Source organism: Bactrocera tryoni, chromosome 1 (assembly GCF_016617805.1).
Source record: "Bactrocera tryoni isolate S06 chromosome 1, CSIRO_BtryS06_freeze2, whole genome shotgun sequence".
In the NCBI taxonomy this organism is placed as follows: Eukaryota; Metazoa; Arthropoda; class Insecta; order Diptera; family Tephritidae; genus Bactrocera; species Bactrocera tryoni.
The window spans coordinates 33,108,635-33,120,887 of record NC_052499.1 but is presented as its reverse complement, the minus strand read 5'-3'; positions in this window follow the sequence as shown (position 1 = coordinate 33,120,887).

Genomic DNA, 12,253 nt, shown 5'->3' with positions numbered 1-12,253 from the left:
CTACGATTTCAAAGTTATGACTGTCGACAATGACGTGGGAACCAAGTGACGACTGATTGTTTGACGACAGGAGAGTGACCACTATGTCTCTGAACTGGATCCTCTGAAATTAAAAACCCAAACAGATTTCGTTGAAATAATGCCAAATCTAGTAAAGCAAGTCAAAAAAATAAGCAAAATAAAATTTTTAGACAAATTGGCTTTTTCTAAAAAAAAAACGATTTTTTACGAAAGTTTCGGCCTTAACTTGTTTGCAAAATAAGATATTTATCGACGAGAAAGCATCTTCGATTAATTACTAAAATATACATTTAGGACGCTCGTGTTAAAATATGAGACTAATCGGTTTAGCCGTTTTCGAGTAATGTTGGTCACCGACAGTGAAAGCACCATTTTCAAAAAAACGCCTTTAATGCTTGGAAAGGACTTTTAAGAACTCTGAAACGTCTTTTCAAATTTGCGTGTAAGTTCAAAACTATTTACAGGAACGATATGACGTTTTCTCTTTTTTTCACTCTATGTCTCTGGAATTCCACATTAGTGCACCTTTCCATTAGAGCTGCCTCTGTAACCATTGTCATTTGCAACAATTTGCTTTCATTACACGGATACTAATAAAGCAAAGAAAAAAAAAAACTTCAGTACCTAGAAAACGATTTGCATTCCATTTCGAATTCCGTTTCGCATTTTTGCCTTTTCTCGTTAGCAAAATGTTTACCAATTTCTCTTTTCTACGCAGTTTGCAGAAGACAGTACAGAACTTATGCACTCTGTTTTCTAATTTGCGCCACTGAATTACTTAATTCAATGTTTTGCGTGCAAATGACATCGGACCAAAATGTAGTACTATCTACAGGCGCCCAGAAGTAAAAAAATGTAAACTTGTATTAATACCTTTCTTGTAAGCCACAAGGAATAGTATAGTGTCGGGTAAAACTGAGGTAATGCAGAGTTGCACGCCAGTGAATAGTTATATAAAATACTTTATTTAATCAAGTTTGACAGTATCATCTTAGTTCGACAGTTGGGAAGAAACTTGTAAATTTATTAATAATTGCTCCGATCTTAATAACTGACTAACGCAGCATAAATACAATGGTTGCCGGCATAAGATATAGTACTACAATTTCGCAGGTGATTGCAGTAGCCAGGGGCGCATGTGGGTAAAACATATTGAGAAAGTAGGTATGGTCCCGCCCTATAACAACTTTAATGTACATATCTCCTAAACCACTCAAGCTACAACAATCAAATACTATAACAACTCCTACTGACAGTGAAAATGGATGAAATATAATGAAATTAATGGGTTGTCAAAAAAGTCTCGCGGTATTTTTTATTGAATTTTTTTTTATTGAAATTGAAATGAATTTTTGATGACTCATGCCCAGCTCTTGACCGATGCTACGGCTGCTACTACTCGTATGCCGGTCTCTTTCGACCAATTCAGCGATTTTATCGCAAATTCCGACGACAGGCCTTCCGGAGGGTGGCGCATCTTCGACCACCTCTACACCAGAACGAAAACGTTAAAACCATCGTTGTGCGGTGGAAATGGAAACTGTATCGGGTCCATAAACTGCACAAATTTAATTGGCGGCTTGAGATGCATTTTTGCCTTTATCGTAGTAGTACTGTATAATATGCCGTATTTTCTTTTTATTTTGCTCCATGTTTGCGATGCTTTAACTCACGAACGACTTAAAAGAAACGGCAATCAATCAAACACGTTTTAGCGCTTGAAATGAGCTTTCCATAAAGGTATAGCATGACCCGATGCGATGAATAAAACTAGAACTACGCGCTTTCAGCGCCAACTAGGGAAAATACCGCAAGACTTTTTTGACAACCTATTATCTCTCCTTCCCCATATAAAAGTACGGTTAAAAACTATTAAAAGCGCCTATGAATCAATAACGAATAACGCCAGAGACGTTAAGATTTATCTCCGAAATGCTATGAGAAAACTGTATAGGAGCTGATGTAAAAATTGAACTATGGGCTTGGCACCGCCCACTTTTTCATGAAATCACATATCTCGGGAATCGGATCAATATTTCCTTTGAGCCGCCTTATACCTAATATAAACTTCCTGGTGACTTTATGCTGGATATAAAATTTGAATTATCTCAATGAAAATGAGAGAGCGTATTTTACTCATAATAGTGTATCTTTGTGGTTAAAGTAAATAAAATTGTGCAAGAACTTGACCTTGCCCCTATATAACTATTATCAGGATTTTCGAATATTCCGCTGACTTTACTCCATGAGATAGGTGATGGTATTTAAGGAACCTTAATGAATCCCAGGGAACATATTTGTGGTATGTGGCATGATAATAGTTAATAGATAATATCGAGTCGATACTGCCCCAACTCCCATATAATACATTTAATGACATTCGTTTTTCTAATAAACTTTATGCCGAATATGCCGGTCAGCGTATGAGTTATATATAGTATATGTGAGTATTTATTAAATTACTTGTATTTCGATTCGACTATGTCTTAACATACTATATTTTGTACAACTTCATGTATTAATTAAAATGAGGTTAAGCGATTCTATTAGCATGCCTCCGATTCTAAGACTACATTTTAATGTTTCCCGATGAAAGTAAGTATTAATTACTCTGAATAAATGAGATTCTTTAGAAACTAATAAAAAAATTTCCTGCAGAGTGCTTTCGAAAGCAATTTAGGCTATTTGTAGAAATTCACTGGGAAGAGAAGAAGCTTCTTTAATACGGAATGCTACTATGAAAGCAGTCCGTGCAAAAATATAGTTACATAGGTATTGAGGATATATTTATACTCTATTTAAAAATCGAAAAGTGGTTTTAGGCGTATCGAGATAGGAGCAAACTTAGTGATAATGTTTTTTTCATTGTTATTGAATTTTTCAAGGAAAATATTTCTCAAATAAATTCTTTAAAATTTCCATGAGTTCTGATAATTTACTATTTTAATAGGCTTCTTTTTAAAACTTTCTTTCAATGCATATTCATCATATTCTTTGAACCTTATGATTTACGACAGAATAGTATGATAATAATAAATTTTTGGTCACATTGTTGCCAACACGAAAACCAAACAACAAACTCCGCGCAAAAATGTGTCATCAATATGACTGTTTTACGACAATTTAACATACACTTAGCCAAATTTCGTAGTGGCATCTCATACCCATTGCATAAAATGGCATGAAGCGTTGCCAAAGTTTTTTATACATAAATATTCAATTACATTCCGGCAAAGATGTTTTATTAGACAACTTAAGTCGTAGACAATTATATATGGTCCATGTTAGTGGCAGCCTACACACAGCAGCTTTACCGTAAATCAGTATTGCTTTCATTGACTTATTTATTTGTAGAACTTCTCTAGAGTATTGGATTGAACAATGGGATCGGCACTATCTATATTTCGGTTAAAACCTCGACTCATTTCAACTAAATATACGAGTAGTTCCACCCGATGAGCAAAAATACTTAAAATCAGATTACCGAATATGTGGTTCCTACGGAGAACATTTTATTGAATATCGGTTGTCTGGTAGATACGTTAGTGAAATTCGGAGCAAAACCTGCAAACAGTAAGTGCTTAATCAAAAACGTTAAGAAATAATAAAATTCCAATTTTCATTACTGAAAAAAATTTAAACAGAAATGTCACTTTCAGTAACTATGTGCGGGTAAATTTCCAGTATCTTGCCTTTGCAGCATGGTACAATTTTCACAATACCATTTTCAGAGGCGGACTAGAGATAGTGTTGGCTTAGCTATTGAAACAGCCGGGGGCATTGCAGGGATGTGTTTAAAGATGTTGTTGCATTTACACCGAAGTTTGGTGTTCGTTTTGCTTTCATTTCGAACATAAAGGGTTTATGGTGCGGCAAGTTTGTCGTGCAATTACACTGTATCCATAAATTTTGTTGTGCACGTATGTATGTGATTTTTCATGCATACACATGTGCATATTTGCATATGCAAATGTTTTTATTGAGTTTGTGTTTTAATGAGCGCAAAATTAAGTATTTCACACTCGTTGATAATTTATTTGCGAACAGCAAGAAGGGGTGTTTATATCGCTTGACAGTTTTACCATTTTTCGACGTGCGCCCAATGCTTACGTGTTTCCACAAATTCGTTTGTATCTTAGTTGTACATAGAACTCTAAAATTGAACTGGAAAAATTCCAAAATCATTTTATCCAACCAAATTCTGATATAAAACTCAGATTAAGCGCTTTGTGAACCAGGCATTTGACTCAAATGCTTTAAGGTGCTATACCAGTGTAACCCATGAAAAATTAAGCGATTTTCATGAATTGTTTTAAAAGAAAGTACTTGATCGAATGTTTCGAAGTTCTTTGGTCATAATAAGGCATATTCTCAGCTATATTTTAAGATTTTTCCTCTAAAAAAGTATTGAAAAAGAACGGGGGTATGAGCTGTCTTCGGAGGTGCCAAAAAAAATTCGCCAACTGTTGACATGAGTCCGGCCGCATGAGTAGCTGGAACAAAAAAATTAAAAGGTTATTAAAGCTGAAGGTATTTTCTATATACTGGCCTGCGATTTTTGAAAAATATCGAAAATCAACAAAATGGTGTAGTTCTAAAAAGTCGTTTTTTATAGATAAAAAATGGTAGTTTTTTAATGTAAAATTAACAATTTTCAACCAATCAAAAAGAAGGTTTTTGTATTATAAATATATTCAAAAATACTCGGCTTCAGCGGTCAATTTCTTATTCAGTTATGATGTCAGCAATTTTCAAGAATGTCGTTTCGAGACACGCGCGTTTAAAGTTTCAACTAATAAAAAAAACATAGATTTTTGAAAGTGTCACATTGGCATAGCCCCTTAATAAAATTACGAGTTTCTTATTAATAGAGGCAGCCATCTAATACAATATCAATTAATAGGACATTTTTAGGCGAACTTAATGCGAGCTGCTAAGTCAAGCATTTAAGAAAAAATTTTGTGTTCCAGGTATTTTATGTCCTTTAGTTATAAGGTAGTGTGAAAACTGGTTGAATTATTTAAGTGTTAGCAAAAATGGCACACATCCAGTAAATACAGAAATATTTCAGTTACTCAGAATATATATATAATCTATATACATGTATATATTATTTTTCAAATATGGCAACTGAAATAGTATTATATGAATATAGTACAGCCAACAATTTCGGATTGAAAAGGTTGGAGCTTGAGTTTTGGAAAATCGCGTTATATATACTATTTGGATAAACAATATGCGTCATAAAAATTCGAGCTCCAGTATTTTATTGCAACTTAACCGAATCGACAGCTGGGTGAGATTCCATATCTTTCAGCTTCCCAAGCTCAAGCTCTTCTGCAGATGGGCGGAAGACAGATATAATACAAACAGTTATAGTGTTATATATATTTTTTTTTTCTCAATTTACATATATTTAAGAATACATACAGAAAATTTTATATCATTCTGTTGAATATTTTCGTATTTACACGAATTTCAGAGTGCTTGGAAGTACAAGGCCGGAGCAACAACACGTTTTTCTCAAAGCCGAGGACCTACATTACGCGAAAAATGGTTAAACCGATTATTCTCAAATTATAACCCGAGCTTTTTAAATACAGCTTTCATATTTAATTAAAAATATAATAAGTATTAAAAATCTCATATATATTTTTTCGCACCGAAAATTTTTTAAACAATTTAAGTCTGAAATTTTGATAAAAAATCGATTTTTTTTCTTGAAAAACAGTCATTTCGTAAAGAAAGATCTTGCTTATTCCTTCTACATACTTACTTGATTTAACTTTACTTTAACGAAATCTGTTTGGTTTTTAGTTTCAGAGGAAACAGTTCAGAGATCACTGCAAAACGTCTTTTATGAGAGGAGCTCCCGAGAATCAGCTGTAGTTCCTTTCCAAATAAATATTTTTTAGAATAAGTCCAATACAGTTAAAGGACACCATAATGTATACAAATTTTTTTTTGACAAGATATATTCACGAAATTTGGTATATGTTATTCTCTAAGGCAACAATATAATCTCCGAAAAAATTTTTCAGATCGGTTAACTATAGCATATAGCTGCCATACAAAATGAACGATCGGAAACAAGTTCTTGTATGGCAAACTTTCACATTTGACAAGATATATTCACGAAATTTGGTATATGTTATTTTCTAATGTAATCTCCGAAGAAATTGTTCAGATCGGTTAACTATAGCGTAAACTGAACGATCGGAATCAAGTTCTTGTATGGACAACTCTCACATTTGACAAGATATATTCACGAAATTCGGTATATGTTATTTTTTAAGGCAACAATGTAATCTCTAAAAAACTTGTTTATAACGGATTACTATAGCATATAGCTTCCATACAAACTGAACACATAGTTACTAACAGAAATGCACCTGTGAAGGGTATTTAGCTTCGGTGCAACCGAAGTTATCGTTTTTTCTTGTTATCTTAAATCTTATTTTCCCTCATATTCTACATGATTTAGTTTTACTTTACTTTTCCTTTTATTTCTTTATTTTCGTTTTATTTTATATCACATTCTTGGAGTCTGTCAGTTGTTTACCAATTTTAATGATTTTTAATGAAGTTATGCAACGACAGCGAAGCGTAGCAGCAACAGTGTACAAATCGTGATAATTATCACGACATCTACAACAACAGGCACAGCAGCAACAAGTACAACTGAAGAGCTTATAATTTATTCGGTGGTATGGAAGCGGCGCTTGACAGATTATATAACCTTCCTCCATATATGGTGTTTCTTTACTCTTTGTCATAAAATTATAAACTATATTATATACTTTTTGCCATAAATATTTGTTTTATATTTTAGATTATTTCAAAAAGGGCAAATTATTAAAATAATTAAAAAAAAAATTAATGTTTGAAATCAATATATGCAATGCCTCATATAAGTTTATTATTATTTAAAGATTTATTGGTTCTTCAAAATTTTCAAGAGAACTCTAAAAATAATTCAAGCTAACAAACAAGTATATATTTATTTTAATTCTTAGTAAGCTTCTTAAGCATGGCAATGGGACCAATTGCAGTCAGCATTGCGGAAAGAGATTTCTAATAGCAATGGTAAAAACTATTGTATTATTATTCCCTATTGTTTACATTCCATCCTGCGATTCTCGATATTTATAATATGTAATATGTATATTTTGCTTAATTTATACTTTCTAGAAAACCCTCTTGTTGTTGCTAAAACATTCCTGAAGTATTTTGGAAGATTGCTGCCGGTTTGACAGTATTTCGCCGGATAAAAACTTGGGTCCGCTCCGATTATGTAGACTCAACCCAACAAAAGCGACAAAATTCTCTTTGTTACCTCTCAATCCAAGAAAACGTCATAGGAGGCGTTTTTACCAAATATTACTCATATGCTCTAGTTGAAAAATGTACTGATAGCATAAGAATAAACAGATATGCAAATGGATAGTGATAATCATCGGATTTCACTTTTTTCCTAGCTGTCAGGACAGCTTTTAATAAATGCATGTTAATTTATAACTTAATTGATTTGGGATATATAAAACATAAAACATACTACTAGGCGGCAATAACCCAATTTTAAAAACTTTTGAAGCCTTTTTTATTGCGATTCATTGTACCACATAATAGTGTTGAATCTGTATTTTCGGCTTACTTATGGCAATTTATACGTTTTCGATTAATGATGTTTCCGTTTGTGGCATTCGATTGCGAATCTTCTTCTTCTTACTTGTACCAAGTTTCATTGCATTACCCCACTGTTTACTAAAATTTCACTGACAGATGGACGGCCGGACGGGTTTAGTTAATCGGATTTAAGCTCTGCTTGTCATCTATATATGTATCACACTATCTACCTCGATTACTTTTAGGTGATATGTACACCAGTTAGGTGAACAAAGCCATTATACTTTGAAGCAAAGTGTTACAAGACTATAAAAGATTAAAATTCGACTATTAATAGTCAGAGATCTTACTGGCATCATTTGAATGTCGGACGGATCAATGAAAACCATTTTGAAAGATCATTTGGGACTAAGAAAAGTGAGAGCACGATTGGTTCCAAAACCACTCAATTTTTTTCGAATAACAGTGTTGCATTAACGTCCATGGACCAATGATTGCCGACAACCAGAATGTCATCAAAGATTTTATTACTGGCAACGACCCTTAGATCTACGATTACGATCCTGAAACCGACGAGCAGTCGACCGAATATCGTGGCAAAGGTGAGCCGAAATCGAAAAAACTACGTAAAAGCAGGTCAAAAAACAACCTAAAGTTTACTGTGTTCTGCTATAATCGAGGTGTGGTGCATTCCGAATTTCTTCCTAACAGCCAAACTGTAAACAAGGAACATTATTTTAGTTTTCTTAAATAAAGAATTTTGAAATTATGAATAAAATCTTACTATTTTTTTCTCAAAGTAGTGTTTATAAGACAAATATGGGACTAAGAATATACACTACAGATTTAATTTGCTTCTGATTCTAGAACTTTAAGCAATTTTACTTCTTTCTTTCTTTTTATACTCTCGCAACAATGTTGCAAACGAGAGTATTATAGTTTTGTTCACATAACGGTTGTTTGTAAGTCCTAAAACTAAAAGAGTCAGATATAGGGTTATATATACCAAAGTGATCAGGGCGACGAGTAGAGTCGAAATCCGGATGTCTGTCTGTCCGTCCGTCCGTCTGTCCGTCCGTCCGTGCAAGCTGTAACTTGAGTAAAAATTGAGATATCATGATGAAACTTGGTACACGTATTCTTGGCTCCATAAGAAGGTTAAGTTCGAAGATGGGCAAAATCGGCTCACTGCCACGCCCACAAAAATGGCGGAAACCGAAAACCTATAAAGTGTCATAACTAAGCCATAAATAAAGATATTAAAGTGAAATTTGGCACAAAGGATCGCATTAGGGAGGGACATATTTGGAAGTAATTTTTTGGAAAAGTGGCGTGGCCCCGCCCCCTACTAAGTTTTTTGTACATATCTCGAAACTACTATAGCTATGTCAACCAAACTCTATAGAGTCGTTTTCTTCAGGCATTTCCATATACAGTTCAAAAATGGAAGAAATCGGATAATAACCACGCCCACCTCCCATACAAAAGTTATGTTCAAAATCACTAAAAGTGCGTTAACGGACTAACAAAAAACGTCAGAAACACTAAATTTTACGGAAGAAGTGGCAGAAGGAAGCTGCACCCAGGCTTTTTTTAAAAATTGAAAATGGGCGTGGCGCCGCCCACTTATGGACCAAGAACCATATCTCAGGAGCTACTAGACCGATTTCAATGAAATTCGGTATATAATGTTTCCTTAACACCCTGATGACATGTACGAAATATGGGTGAAATCGGTTCACAACCACGCCTTCTTCCAATATAAAGCTATTTTGAATTCCATCTGATGCCTTCTCTGTATAATACGAGTATAAACATTAGGAACCAATGATGATAGCGGAATAAAACTTTACAAAAATACGGTATTTGAAAAATATGTAAATGACGTATTATGAAATCTCGATTATCACTTTACCATGCGAGAGTATAAAATGTTCGGTGACACCCGAACTTAGCCCTTCCTTACTTGTTCGATTTTAGTTTGTGCTACGACTCACTGCTTCGTCACTGTCACAGTTTCCAACTTCTAAACGTAATTTCTACCGCGGCTCAATTCTTTGCACAGTTCTTTTACAAACACTCCGCCAAATCGCTTTATGCAATCACACACAAAACCACTTATGTATTTGTTTTTACGTATATAAAATGCGTCTCTTCTTTTAGTTTTCTCAACGATTTGTGCGACCAACAAGGAAAAACCGCAGGCAGTCACTGTTCACTTTTTAGATTTCCAATTGTTTGCTTTATTCATAACGAAATTCATAGAAACATATCACTTAGTTTAGCCAAAAGTCATCAAATTAGCACCGAGCGTGGCTATGCTCGCCGTTACAATCAAAGAGAAAGAAAATATATGTATATTTAAAAGTCACCAAATTCACAATGCGTTCGTTACGCTGGATGTTGCAATTAGTAAAGAAATATCACTTAAACTCTACGAAATGTCACCTTAATCGGCACGGTGCGTTTTGCTACGCCCGGCCTTATACTCAGGAATAGAAAATACAAAAGACACTTAAATCGGAACACTGAGTAAGATTGCGCTTAGCGTTACAAACTGGAATGTCACTTAGGTCAGTTAAGATGAGTCCTACTCCGCTCTGCGTTATAATCAGGAATGAATATATAAAAATGAAAATTATGGACACTAAGCTTTACGATATAGCAAAGATAACCCAATTAAATTAGAGAAATTGACAGCTGTATGAATTTGTGTTTTTGTTTTTGTTTTTGTTTACATATTTTCTTCTTGTAAAAAATAAGTTAATAAATGAGTGATGGATTCAAAATTGAAAAAATGTTTACTTTTGTTTGCTACAAACCAAGAAGAAAGCAATAAATATCTAGCTGCATTAAATTCCTGCAGCCGAGAATATTAAGTTGCTATCCAACAAAGTGAGCAGGAATTACGGATACGAAGAGCTCGAGTAATATCGATTTATTATGAAATATTAATGTTGTCAACAATACTTCTTTGTAAGGAAATAAACCCAAGAAGTATTTGGGCATACGTAAGTAAAAAAAGCATAATAAATTATAAACACATTTAAATACATATACTAAAAAAACCACGGGTTTAATTGCAAAAGCAAATCCCGAAACACAAAACTGTAAAAATTGCCAAGAGTCACCATGTTGCTCAAAGGCACAAAAAATTCAAAAGCTGCACAGCGAAACACAAAGTGGACTACATAGTTGCAAAACCAGTTTCCACCATACCAACTTAAGTTGAGGACAAATACCTTAATTCAAAATTAAGGAAATTGCAAAAATTAAGGAAACTTCCAATAACAAACAAAATTATAAAAAATCAGTATTGTGAGCAATTCTCTAAAGCCACAACTACTCGATCAAATAACGACAACCACTAGAGCCACATTTTTCAAATACCCCACATAAATGTAGAAGAAGCAAGGTCAGATTTCCTCTGACAACCTCATATAAAAACACAAATATATGTTCGTAACCTTTCGGCCCCGCAGGATGGCTTTCGCCAAAAATGATACAAAATCCTGATTCAAAAAATTTGAAGTTATGTGGCGCGCTACTAAACGCCAAATAAGTGCATATGCACTAAAACATAAAATATAACAAAATGTTCTTCAAAAGTCGAAAAGACGACACATTTTATACAATATTGCCCCATAGAGGCTTAAATTTTCAAATATAAATAAAATCAAAAAGGAAGTCAAGGGATCACAATACTCCCAATGCGATACATTGGCGCACCTACGCTTACAAAGCTAAGGTCGCTTTTAGCACATCTACTCGTATCAAAGAGCTCCTCATATGGGTGGGTTATGGAAATTAGCTACATAAAGCATCAAATAAATTATGAAGAATTGTTTACTCCACGAATCGAAGCCGTTCTCCATTCACGACCATTCTCTCGCAAGATCCCTCTATTGTCACAGTCCTAACTCCAGGGCTAAATAGTACCCATTCTGACCATATCTGGCCAGGCGTGGAGTTACTATCCTTTATAAGCCGAGAGTAAGTAAAGTCCAAACATTGCCGATAATACAGACAAGGCCTATAATAAATACCGGTATGCCAAACCGATAAATAATAAATTGTACACAGCTAAAAAAATTAATAAAAGCAAACAACTTGTTTGGTATAATAATACAATAAGTCGTAAAAGCACGCAAAATCAATTATTACCTTAAGCACAAATATTTACAAAAAATACAATTGGCTATTAAAACCAAAATCGCTTCTTACGGCTAATATTCTGCGGCCTCGGTTACCCCACCAAGAGTAAGCCGAATTATATGCATCAAATTATATAGTATATATAAAACTAGGCAAAATATTCGCCTAGGGGGGCCAGGATATTTAAATGAGTTAAGCATCCACCCCCTCTACTCGGTAAAACTAGCGCATCCTAATGCGACAGCTGATGACATTACAACACACCACACTCGTACGCAACCCAACTCACAAAAGGAATGGACAACCGGAAAGCTATCCTATTCGTCAGCCGCAGTTCGCCCATCAACATTCGTCTCTTACAATTTGCACGTCAACATTCGTTTTCCGACACCCATCCCGCGCGGTGCAATTTTCGCTAACAACGTCACCATACGGTTCCTGCTCGCGGCCA